The 13,280-nt window shown below is 51.0% G+C and overlaps 1 pseudogene; it reads left to right on the top strand.

Moving 5' to 3' along the window:
• Positions 1 to 1,239: 1,239 nt before the first annotated feature.
• Positions 1,240 to 10,867, top strand: LOC117193008 (annotated as a pseudogene).
• The last annotated feature ends 2,413 nt before the right edge of the window (positions 10,868 to 13,280 follow it).

The following is a 13,280-nucleotide window of genomic DNA, read 5'->3' on the forward strand; positions in this document are numbered from 1 at the left end:
ATGTGATTCCACAGATTTTCGTCCTTTGTGGTTGCGGAAGTGGGCGGGGCGAAGTTTTGAAATATTTTTGTAGCAGTGACATATCACAGAAGTCTGGATCCAAAACATCGTTGCTCTAGCTCTTATAGTCTTTGAGCACTAGGCGCTGAAGGGGACGGACAGACGGACAGACAGACAGACAGACAGGGCTCCATCGACTCGGCTATTGATGCTGATCAAGAATATATATACTTTATGGGGTCGGAAACGATTCCTTCTACACACATCCACTTTTACCACAAATCTAATATACCCCAATACTCATTTTGAGTATCGGGTATAAAAATATAATTGATTGAAGTTTTTATCATTATCCTACGAAGAAAGACCCCTTTCTGATATACTATGCCCGGGTACATACATACATATATGTATGTACATATATATGTACATATTGTACGGGTGATTCGAGTAAAAGTTTTATATTCAAGAATGCTTATTCCCAAAACTCTACCAAACCTTTAGATGAAGTGATTTTCGATTAACTTCAAAATTCAAAGCCTAAGGCCCCAACCCAACCCTCCCACTTTTTCGCAATTTCTTGCCAATTTTTACACCGTTCAGACATTCCGCACTTGGACTAATTTTAAAAAGCCATATATCAGTGGCAGCCAAGAGCACAAGAGAGCAAGAAAGGGGAGGGTGTGTGGCAAGACACCTGTAGAAGGAACCCCTTTTCACGGTGGCATGTGACAAATGTGCGTCAAGTTGCTGGCAACTTATTTTCCGCCCCTACACGCCCACACTTTGAAGCTGAAGGTGAGGCAAAAATATTTAACTTTCTGGCAGCGGAATCTTTTATAATTAATATGCAGCTCGGCGGCGCATTCCTTCCTTCAAAAACGCGTACCCCGACCAGAGTTCAGGCTTCATATTTTTGCCATTAACGGATGCCCGCCCGCGGGTTCTTGGGATAGTTCTAGCGTCCGGAACGTGTCCGGACACGTATTTATATTCATGGCAAAAGTTACACTTTCTTTTTGTTTATTTTGATGGCAATTTATGGGTGGAGGTCTCATCCCGATACGGGCTTCAAAATTCACTTTGTCAAGCTTAAAGCTCAATGGGGTACAGGTTTGCTCATTCTCCGATCGAAAAAGCTTCGCCAGGGGCTTTGTTGTTCATGTATTTCTGATATGAGATTCGTCTCATCGATGACATATTCGCTCGGTCATCAGTCGCGTATTTCTAGAGATCAAGATGGGATCGGTTGTCGCTGTTGAGATACTGCTGCTGCTGGCTTTGGCGTCCGGAAATAGTTTGATCATTGGAACTAAGACCGGCGGTCCCTTTGCCACAAATTACCTGAATGCTGGACTGATTTTGGGGGGTACGAGTGGCGGACACTTCCAAAACGCACAGAAAAGCGGCGGCTTGATAATTGGCAGCCACACGGGCGGACCTTTTGGGAGTAAGAGCCAAAACTCGGACCTCTTAAGCGGAACACATACGGGAGGAGGACCCTTTGGAAGCGTTGGCCATACGGAAGGGCCCTTTGACGGTTCATCGGTTGGCGGGGGCTTATATAACGGCCTGAATACAGGAGGTCCATTTAGAGATCATTATTATTGTTCAGGCCAGCAGCAGACGATTGCCGCGCACTGTGCCAACTTCGTGCGCTCCGGTCTCAACTCGCTCTCGCGCGCTCGGAGGGGCGCTCGGGAGACTTTACGACCCACGATCCACCCGGCGCTCAAGCCATCATGGAGCATAGATCGTAAGGCCTAGTTTTAGTTACGTTTCCCACCCCGCTACAAGCTGTCGTCGTGCACATACGCGCACCTACAGTCCACATACATATATACCGAAATACAAGGAACATATTTATTGGAACAAATCTGACTTCTTCTTTTGGATATTTTCCCACTCGTCGCTGGAAAGCCGCTCCGGTGATCCGCCCTCCTACAAGCATTGGTCCTTCGAGCCGGATCTTCGCCTTCCCCATAAGGAGAAGCTTACCCCAGCCAGCATCGGCGGATCGCTCTAAGTTCAAGATAAGTAAGCCCAACACCAGGGCAGTGATTTTGTGCGAGTTTTCCATCCCAGTCCGCGTACCCGTGGCATACATATGTACATACATAGGTATTCATTTCTCGCTCTAGCTCCAAATTAAACCATACTTCGTTCTGCCAACGGTTGTGGCCACCTACTTCTCCAAAGGTTTAATTTGATCCGAGCAAGCTCCTGCGGTCAACCTCCGATCCAGTGTATATATTCCTACCTCTCCCAGCTACCAGCTGAGCTTTGGTTGCTGACATATGCACATGCATACAAGCACATGTACACATCGCAACGCAATCCAAGCGGCTGACAACAATCATAAATTCATATGCTTGCAATTAGTTTGTTGTTTTTTTTTTCCATGCTCAACGTTTCATCGGTTTTCGGTTTTATAAATAAAGAAAATAAATCACTGCGTCTCCGTATTTAACTAATTATATTGCCAACAAAAATAAGACACGATCCACACATACGGCACCACATATATATTTATCTTACATATACATACATACGAAAGCGATGAAAAGCGCCTTCTGGTGGCTTCCTGCTACATGGCTCACGACAGACCCGCACCACCCGACGAACTCAGGAGCCTGGTGACAGAAGCCGGCACCAAAAACTATCAACTCGTCATCGGGACGGATGCCAATGCCCACCACAATGTGTGGGGAAGCACCGACATCAATGATAGAGGTGAGTCACTCTTAGACTTTATACTTTATACTTATCTATATATAGCAAACGTCGGGGAGGAGCACACCTTCGTGGGTCCGACTTCATCCAACGTGCTAGACCTAACACTAGCAACGGGAAACAGTACTACGGTATCTAGCTGGAGGGTCCTTGAAAGCCCCTCCTTCTCAGATCACAAGTACATTCAGTTTAAGTGCGACTTCAAACATTCTTCGAAGGTAATAGTCTATAGAAACCCCCGGAATAAAAACTGGGAAAAGTTTAAAAAGACAGTTACTTCGAAGCTCGCGAGTCCGGGCACAGTGAAATCCGCGGAGGACATAGAAAAGTCTCTAGAGACCCTATCCAACGCGTTGCTGGACGCCTACCACACATCGTGCAAACCCTCGAGGACGAAGAAGAGGTCCAAGCCACTCTGGTGGAGCCGGGATCTCTCTCTTCAAAGGGACAACCTCAAGGAATTCTTTAAGATCGCCAAACAAGCGAACGAAGGGATCGTCTATGAGGAATACAGACTCCTACTCAGGAGCTACAAGAAGGAAATACGTAAAGCACAACGGAACTCGCGGAGGACCTTCTGCTCCAACATCGAGAATGTACCAGAAACCGCACGGCTACGGAAGCTGCTCTCTAAGCAGCCTACCATACAAAGCCAATTAAAGCTAGATGACGGACAGTGGACAGAGGGCAGTGACGAAGCCCTAACAGCACTAATGGAGGAACATTTCCCTGGTTGCACCGAGGTCGCTGATGCCAAAGAGCACCAGGACCTAGCAACCGAGGAACAACACCCCCAACAGATTTGTTAACCACCAAGCGAATCCACTGGGCAATAGACTCCTTTGCGGGCACAAAAGCACCAGGACTTGACGGGATATTCCCAGCCATGATGCAGGTGACCAAAGAGGCGATTACCCCATGGCTCTCCGCAATATTCACAGCTTGTATAAGTACTGGCTATATCCCTATCCAATGGAGAACCTCGAGAGTTGTCTTCCTCCCAAAGGCAGGAAAGTGCAGCCATGCGAGTCCCAAGGACTATAGACCGATAAGCCTTACCTCCTTTATATTAAAAACGCTAGAAAAGCTGCTGGACTTACACATCAGAAATGAGGTAGGGGGACTGATGTCAACCAACCAGCATGCCTATACTAAAGGGAAATCGGTGGAGACCGCACTACATTCGGTAGTAGCTACCATTGAGAAAGCCCTTCACAATAAAGAGTATGCACTGGGAGTATTCGTGGACATCTCCGGAGCATTCAACAACGTGGCTACGGAAGCAATAACAAATTGCCTGGTAGCAACTAATACACACCCAGCAATCAACCTGTGGATAAGGAACCTCCTAGGTTGCAGACGGGTGCAATCAGAGTGGGGCACCGCTTCCATGGTGAAAGAGGCACACAGAGGCACACCCCAGGGTGGAGTCCTGTCGCCCCTCCTGTGGAATCTGGTGGTCGACGACCTCATCAAGAGATACGAAAGGAAGGCCCCAATAATAACAGCTTATGCGGACGACATAAGCATACTTATTACGGGTGTTTGCCCATCGACCCTCAGCTCACTAATGCAACGAACACTCAGGGAGATACGCGAGTGGGCGGAAGAAGTAGGACTCAGTATCAACGCGGACAAGACGGACCTCATCCTCTTTACCAAGAGGTACAAGGTACCGATATGGACCCCCCGAAGATCAATCAAACTAGGCTAACCCCAAAAACACAAGTCAAATACCTGGGCACAGTACTGGATAGTAAACTGGCATGGAAACCCAATGTATTGGAAAGGGTGAAGAAGGCCACCATTGCGCTTTATGCATCCAAGAAGATGCTCAGCAGCACATGGGGCCTATCTCCGGCTCTGATGCATTGGATTTACATCTCGGTGGTGCGACCAACTCTGCTGTATGGAGTCTTAGTGTGGTGGCAAGCTACTGGAAAGAAAACGTATCATAAGCTTATGGAAAGGACTCAGCGACAGGCTTTGCTCTGTATTACAGGGGCGCTGAGGTCAACCCCAACAAAAGCACTCGAAACCCTACTTGGAATCGAACCCCTAGACATCCACGCCCGTCTGACTGCAGGAAAGGCAGCACAACGCCTCATCGCTTCAGGAAATATGTCGCCACAAGAATACGGGCATAGTTCAATTGGAAGGGAAATGAACAGATCAACTGATTACATGACCCCCAAACATGCCTCGACGTAAAAACAACTGCATCCTTGGGACCTGAAGACTGGAAAATCGGAAGAGACCAAACGGAGCACCTCAATATATATACGGACGGCTCCAAGATGGACGGAGGAGTAGGAGCGGGCCTATACTGTACAGACCCTGAGATAAGGCTGTCATATAAGCTACCGGACCATTGTAGCATATTCCAGGCAGAGGTTTTTGCCATCAGGAAAGCAGCGGAAGTCGCTCTTCTCACTGAAAGAGCACACGATGCGGTCAACCTATTCGTCGACAGCCAAGCGGCGATAAGATCCATGCAGTCGTCCGCAGTCAGTTCCAGAAATGTCTTGGCGAGCAGGGAGGCACTAGATACCCTAAGCACGACAAAGTCAGTGCGGATCTACTGGATTCCCAGCCACCAGGGCATCGAAGGGAACGAGACGGCGGACGTACTAGCTAAGGAAGGCGTCGGGCTGGCGAATACGAGAACCGAGAACGTGCCTGTCTCCCTCAGAACGCTGCAAAGCGATCTAGAAAAGCAGGCCGGATCACAAACCGAATGTAGGTGGAGGAGTACCACCGCCTGCAGAACCTCGAAAATCATGTGCAAGGAACGCAATGACAAACTCAGCCACTACCTGCTGCACCTACCACGGAAGGACTGCAGATTATTAGTGGGAATATTAACGGGCCATTGCCTGGCTGCGGCGCATGCAACAAAGCTAGGCATCACAAACAGAGACAGTTGTAGGAAATGTGACGAACCTGGGGCAACCGAAACACTGGAACATCTCATCTGCAACTGTCCTGCTCTCTTAAGGGCAAGGAGGAAGTACCTGGGCGCCCCAGTGCTGGCATCACTGGAAGATGCCTCCAAGAGGACGCCACAGCAACTACTGGCCTATGCGAAAAATACCTCGATCCTCGAGGACTTCAAAACCCACTAAACACTGCCGCGACGGTTCATACCCCCCCTATCCGGACAACTAAGGGCCATACTGGCCTATGTGGGGCCCCTCTGAGGGCCGTCCGGGTCAACCTAACCTAACCTACATACATACGTTCGCATTTTAAAATTATACATATTGCATATAAAACGGTCATCCACCGTTTTAACCGTTGTTTTACATCTCGCCAAAAGGTTGGGTCGTCAACCCAAGCCACGGTACATAGCACTTACATCCATACGCACACACATACAAGCAGAAGCAGCGGTGCATTCGTTTCGTTTTTCCTTTCGCTTTCGCTTCTCCACCGGTTGCTTGCGCTGTTGTTGGTGGGAGAATATTTTTCGGTGCCGCGCTTGACCGTAACGGAACGCCAAGTGTAGCGCTACCCAGCACTTCGAGGGTATATTGTTTTCAACATTCGTTTGCAACCGACTCTATATAGGGGTACCTTGTGCATCAATATCATTGCTCATCCTTATTAGTCGCTCTTGGTTGGCCCTTTGTTTTTTATTTGATCGTAGTATTTTATATTTATATATTCCGGCCACGGTGCCCGACTTCTACTATATAAATACTCGCGATAAATCCCGCCAAGGCCACATAACCACGGTTCGTCGTTCACAACTTCCACTTCTCCATTTCCGCTCACCTGCTTTGCGACTCTGGCCTTGGACTATGGACTATGGCCCAATCGGTCGCCAGTTCCGCACGGTCTAAGTTTGCCTTGGCTGCAAGCAGACTGACACGCTTCGACCAGAAGCTCAGAGCTCCAGATGCTAGCACACCAACCCGCTCGCTCTCCCAAGTCCATCGAGATCAACTCCGAAGCCTGTGGGCGAAGGTGGACGCGGAGTTCGAGGCCTGTGTGGAGGCGATAACGAAAGTAGATCCAGAGGGGGCAGCTGACGTCCAGGGGATGTACGATGACTGCTACGCGGTCTACGGTCTGCCTTGCCGAACTGAACGATCAGCTCGAATCCCCGACTGTCCCTCACACGCCTCAACTGGCCATTCAAGTGCCGACTTCCGGCGGTTGCCGTCTTCCTCCATGTGACACTGATGTTTTCAGTGGGGACTACCAGCAGTGGCCCACGTTCCGAGACCTGTTCACCGCCATATATATAGAGAACCCGAGGTTGGCTCCAGTAGAAAAACTGTTCCACCTCAACAAAAAAACAAGCGGTGAGGCCCACGACATAGTGGCACAGGCTCAACTCACGAACGAAGGGTTCGCGTCCGCATGGAGCGCCCTCCGTGAGCGTTTCCAAAACAAGAGGCTGATACTCAAAGCCCAGCTGAAGATCCTTTTCAGTCTGCTGATGCTCGCTCCAGCTATATTAAGCAAAAAATGCTTTGCTTAAACTGTTTCGCAAGAGGTCACCACATTCGTGAATGCCAAAGCGCCCACAACTGCAACACGTGTGGAGACCGGCATCATGCGCTGCTGCACCGTGGCACTCCAGTTTCCAGCCAATCCGTGCCCAACTCCGTACCACTTCCGACTCCTGCCGAAGCTCAGCCTAGCGTTCAGAACTATTTCGCCTCCGGCAAGAGGGCGGTACTCCTGGGCACGGCTATTATTAATATTTGCCACTTGGGGACAAACTTTCGCGCCCGCGCTCTAATCGACCCGGGCTCCGAGGCGACGTTCATTACGGAACGTCTCTTCCAGATCATTAAGTTGCCATTCCGACTCGCCCAGGCACAGGTCTCGGGCCTCAATCAGACCATATCCGCTCAGTCCAAGAAGCTCTGCCATTTTTCCATCCGCTCCCCGACTAAGCCGGGCTTACACTTGGACGCCACAGCCTATGTCCTGCCGGAACTATCAGGCAGCCTTCCCTCCCATCCGATCCCGCAACACTCGTTGCGAGACCTGCCGAACCTGCCATGGGCAGACCCGACATTTTACGCAAGCTCACAAAAAGATGTCCTGATTGGTGCCGACATCCTTCCATCCATCCTCTTGAGCGGCTCACAGCCGAACATCTGTGGATCTCTCCTCGGACAGGAGACCATTTTCGGATGGGTTCTTACAGGCCCAGTGCCAAACACGGTACAAGGCAGGGTCGCATCCTTCTCCACGCAAATTTCCACCGAGCTAGAGACTCCGTTAGACAAACTCCTCACAAAGTTTTGGGAGGTGGAGGACATTCCTACTAAAATAGAAAGCGAGTCGGATTCGTACTGCGAAAGAAATTTCCTCCCAACTACGTCAAGAACGCCAAGCGGGAAATACGTCGTCACGTTACCGTTTCGCGACCCAGATCATCTCGGATCAGATCTGGGGTATTCAAGGGCAACCGCGCTGGCCCAGTTCCTAAGAAACGAAAATCGCTTGAAAAGAAACGGTCCCCTACAAGAGCAGTACGACACCGTGATCCAAGAATACCTAGAGCTTGGACACATGACAGAAGTTCTTCCGACTCATGGGTCCTCAACCTACTACCTGCCGCACCACGCTGTCTTCAAGCCTGATTGCACCACCACGAAAGTCCGCGTTGTATTTAACGCATCCAGCCCGTCGACTAACGGTATCAGCTTGAATGACCTTCTGCACCCCGGCCCTGTTCTCCAGTCCGACTTAACCCTTCAGATCCTGAAGTGGCGCTACTACCGGTACGTCTTCAATGCTGACATCACCAAGATGTATCGGCAGATTTGGGTAGATCCGAAGCACACCCCCTTCCATCGAATTTTGTTTCGCAACAAGGAGGGCGAGATACGCGACTATGAGTTGCAAACTGTCACCTTTGGAGTCAATTGTGCTCCCATCCGGGTGTTGCAACAGCTTGCAGACGATGTCCAATCCCGATTCCCAAGAGCCAGTCACATCATTCGGTCCTGTATGTATGTCGACGACGTCCTAGCGGGAGCAGACTCTCCCACTGAGGCTCAACTAGCTATCCGCGAGTTACAGGCCGCCCTGAGTTCTGCCGGGCTTCCACTGAGAAAATGGACGTCCAACCACAAGGATATCCTGACTAACCATTCCGAATGACCATCTCCTTCACACCGACTTCCTTGAACTCGAGGCAGAACGCACAGCCAAGACTCTCGGAATTCGCTGGAAGGCGACAACAGACGATTTCTTCTTCGTTCCGCCAGAACTGGCATCTACGGCATCCAATACCAAGCGAGCGGTGCTTTCCCAGATAGCAAGGTTGTTCGACCCTGCGGGCTGGTTGGCGCCTTTCATTGTCCGGTCAAAGATCTTCATGCAAGAGATCTCGTTGCAAGAAGTGGGATAGGACGAAGATCTTCCGACCGAGATGCGTCAGTGCTGGCAGAGTTTTCTGCGGAGCTACTCCGCTCTCGACCAGATCCGCATTCCAAGGTGGATTGGCTCCGAACCAGCTGTAAGTGTCGAGCATCACGGATTTTGCGATGCGTCCGAAAAGGCGTACGGTGCGGCGATCTACGTACGCATCGAGACTGATTACCTGGTCAAGGTGCAGTTGCTTACCGCGAAAACACGAGTCGCACCCGTTAAGACTGTATCACTCCCCCGGTTAGAGCTGTGCGGCGCCGTGCTGCTGTCCGAAATGGCGACGGCTATCCTGCCAAATATGCCAAGCGCACCTACAACCTGTTACTTCTGGACAGATTCCGCTATAGTCCTGTCCTGGCTGAAAAAGCCTGCTTGCCACTGGACTACCTTCGTGGCCAACCGAGTGACCAGAATTTCGCAACCCACCGGGGTCGAGAATTGGGGTCACGTTCCGTCCGCACAAAATCCCGCCGACCTCGCCAGCAGGGGCGTATCCTTACAGGAGCTCGTCGAGAACCAACTCTGGTGGCACGGACCAGCGTGGTTGCAAGGGCCCCGGCATCAATGGCCAGCCCAAGGCGGGGACGATCCCGTGATAACCCTCGAGCAACGTGCTCTGAAGGTTCATTGTGCACCGAGCCCATCCGAAGACTTCCTCGATCGGTTCTCCAATCTGGAGAGAGCCCTGCGAGTCCGTGCTTATGTCCTTCGCTTCACAAAACGCTGCCGGAAGCTGGTCACCGGACAAGAGGACCACCTTGCAAGCGAAGACATTACCGAAGCTGAGCGCACTCTTATCCTAGAGACTCAGCGCAGGGAATCCTCCCAAGAGTATCACTGCCTAAGCGAGAAGCGGCCAGTGCCAAGGTCAATTTCTATCCTGAATTTGAACCCGTTCCTAGACCAACATGGGCTCATAAGAGCATGCGGCCGTATCGCAACTTCTACCTTTCTGAAGTACGACGAACGGCATCCCATTATTCTGCCGTACCGCTGCCGGCTATCCCGCCTTCTCGCGCAATTCACCCACCGGATAACTCTTCATGGCGGGAACCAACTAATGGTGCGACTTATCCGATCCAAGTTCTGGATTCCCAAGGTTCAGAAACTCATGAAGGGGGTGGTAAACTCCTGCAAGGTATGCGTCATCCACAGACAGAAGTTGCAAGCCCAAATGATGGGTGATCTTCCTACGGAACGAACGTCCTTTTCCAGACCGTTCACGCACACCGGAATTGACTACGCGGGTCCCTTCGAAATACGGAATTACACAGGCAGAGCGTGCCTGATAACCAAGGGGTATGTGTGTGTGTTCGTGTGTTTTTCCACGAAGTCGATCCATTTGGAGCCCACGTCGGATCTCACGACCGAGAAATTTCTTGCAGCGTTCGCTCGTTTCGTCGCACGACGAGGGTGTCCGCAGCGCATTCACTCCGACAATGGCAAAACTTTCGTTGGTGCCGCCAAGGTGCTTTCCCGTGACTTCCTAGAAGCATTCAAGGGCTCGATAACTGATGCGTACAGCCATCACCGGGTTTCGTGGCGTTTTATCCCACCAGGAGCTCCACACATGGGAGGTCTGTGGGAAGCCGGGGTGAAGAGTTTCAAAACTCTCTTTTACAAAGCCACGTCCACTCGGAAGTACACTTTCGAAGAGCTTTCCACGCTTCTCGCAAAGATCGAAGCATGCCTTAATTCCAGGCCGCTCTCGCCGATGTCCGAAGATCCAACTGAGTTGCTGCCCCTTACTCCCGGGCACTTCCTTACCGGGGGACCCTTGATGTCCACGGCCGAACCCGAAATAAAGGGTGACCTTAAATCAATAATCAATCGATGGCAGCATTTAAAGGCGCTCCCCTAATACGTTGGCCAGCGGTGGAAAGAGAAATACCTCAAAGAGCTCCAAAAGCGCACTAAGTGGCAGGCGCCGACGCCAAACCTCCAGGTTGGGGATATGGTTGTCGTCAAAGAAGACAACCTGCCTTCCAATGAATGGCGGCTCGGGAGAGTCCAGTCCGTGTATCCCGGCGCTGACGACAGAGTCCGTGTGGTAGATATCCTTACTGCCCGCGGGGTCCTTAAAAGGCCTGTTGTAAAGGTCGTTCTCCTCCCAGTAGAACGCCCTAGTTCCGTCCAACAATAACGCGAATGTACCTTCCAAAGCTCCAAGTTTCATTACTAATACTTCTTCGACCACTTTCCTTCCTCCTAGTTCATCGTATCCAGACATGGCCCCACGCTCACGCGCCAACCGCACCGGGAAGAGCCGGCGTCCACGGGGTAGAGGCACCTACCGTTGCCGAGTCTGCTCAGGAATACACCCGCTACGGACCTGCCATGTGTTTCTGCGCCTGAGCCCTGAGAAGAGGCTCCGAGCCGTCCTGAGAAACAAATACTGCGCCAACTGCCTGGCGCACCAGCACTCCGGGAAGGACTGCCTCAGTGGCGGGCTGTGCAGGGTGTGTGGCAAGAACCACCACACGCTACTCCACATATCCGCGCCTCGCTGTCCAGCCCGCTCAGCCTCGCGAATACAGTCGACAGCTACATCGGCCCACGCCGGACGCCGCCCTCGTCGCCCAGCCCGTCCAGACCCGGCTGCACCGCCGCCATCTACGCCGGCTCACGCCGAGCGCCGTCCTCGTCGGCCCGTCAGCCGACCGGTCGTAGGAACCGCGACCTCATCGTTTTCGAGTCTCCTCCGTAAGCTCCCTTCTACAACATAGGAGCCTCAATATCCTCCCGACGGCTCTGGTGGTCCTGGATACGGGCTCGAAGGATTTCGAAACGGGCGCGCTCATCGACCCATGCACGCCGGTGAGCTGCATTGACGACTCATTGGCCTCCGCCTTCAAGATACCTAATACGCGCGTCGGCAACGAGAAGGTGTGCACCGCGGTCATTCGTACCAAGACGGGCGACTTCCGACTGGAAGCCATCCTGAAGGTCGAGCCCCGTTTGCGCATCCGCATGCCGATCCGACCTCGATTTGACGATCTGAAGCTCGCAGATGCGCAATTCCATCGACCAGCCACCATCTCTCTGGTCTTAGGCGCCGACGTCTACCCGAAAGTGATCCAACCCGGGTTCCTGGCACGCAAGGACGGCCTTCCTGTGGCCCAGAGCACGGTGTTCGGATGGATCGTATCCGGTGCATGCACACAGCCATAGACGCCGGTTGGGCTTTGCATCCTGCAGGGGGGGGGGGAGGATGTTCAGGCCAGCAGCAGATGATCGCCGCGCACTGTGCCAACTTCGTGCGCTCCGGTCTCAACTCGCTCTCGCGCGCTCGGAGGGGCGCTCGGGAGACTTTACGACCCACGATCCACCCGGCGCTCAAGCCATCAGGGAGCATAGATCGTAAGGCCTAGTTTAGTTACGTTTCCCACCCCGCTACAAGCTGTCGTCGTGCACATACGCGCACCTACAACCTACATATATACAGAAATACAAGGAACATACATATTTATTGGAACAACTCTGACTTCTTCTTATGGATATTTTCCCACTCGTCGCTGGAAAGCCGCTCGGGTGATCCGCCCTCCTACAAACAACCTTTAAATAGAGATGTTAGTAGAACAAAAATGTTTAAAACCATGGGATATATAACATTTCTCTAAACAATAGATATCAAAGAAAAGTTTCTCTAAACATATATAGGTTAAATATCCTGAAAACAGAGGTAGCATCGAGAAAGCCGTTTTCCATTCTTTCAGAGCTGCCGTCTTCAAAATGCAATTGATATTTGTGCATATTCGGATGTACTTATAAGAGGTAAGAAATAATGATTAATTGGTGGCGAAACCTTGAGTTTTATGCGATTGTGGATTGATGTTTAAGTTATTTTATTTGTAAGACAGCAGAAGATCAGTATACAGAATTATATGTGCTTCCGAGTAACATACGCAAGAGACAGACGCCGAAAGAAGAATATCGATATGAGAACATCGATATGCAGCAGGGCACATGCGCAGTGTTGTTAGAGATCAATATCTAATTATCGTGGCGGTCACTTTGAACACTCCTCCTCAACACAACGCATGTTTACAAACTTTAAATATACTTAACTAATATTCAATAACATGTCAAGCACTTATAAACGATCTTTTAAACCAAATGCGAATACAAATTTATGGTGCTTAACCTTG

Source organism: Drosophila miranda, assembly GCF_003369915.1.
Source record: "Drosophila miranda strain MSH22 chromosome Y unlocalized genomic scaffold, D.miranda_PacBio2.1 Contig_Y2_pilon, whole genome shotgun sequence".
In the NCBI taxonomy this organism is placed as follows: domain Eukaryota; kingdom Metazoa; phylum Arthropoda; class Insecta; order Diptera; family Drosophilidae; genus Drosophila; species Drosophila miranda.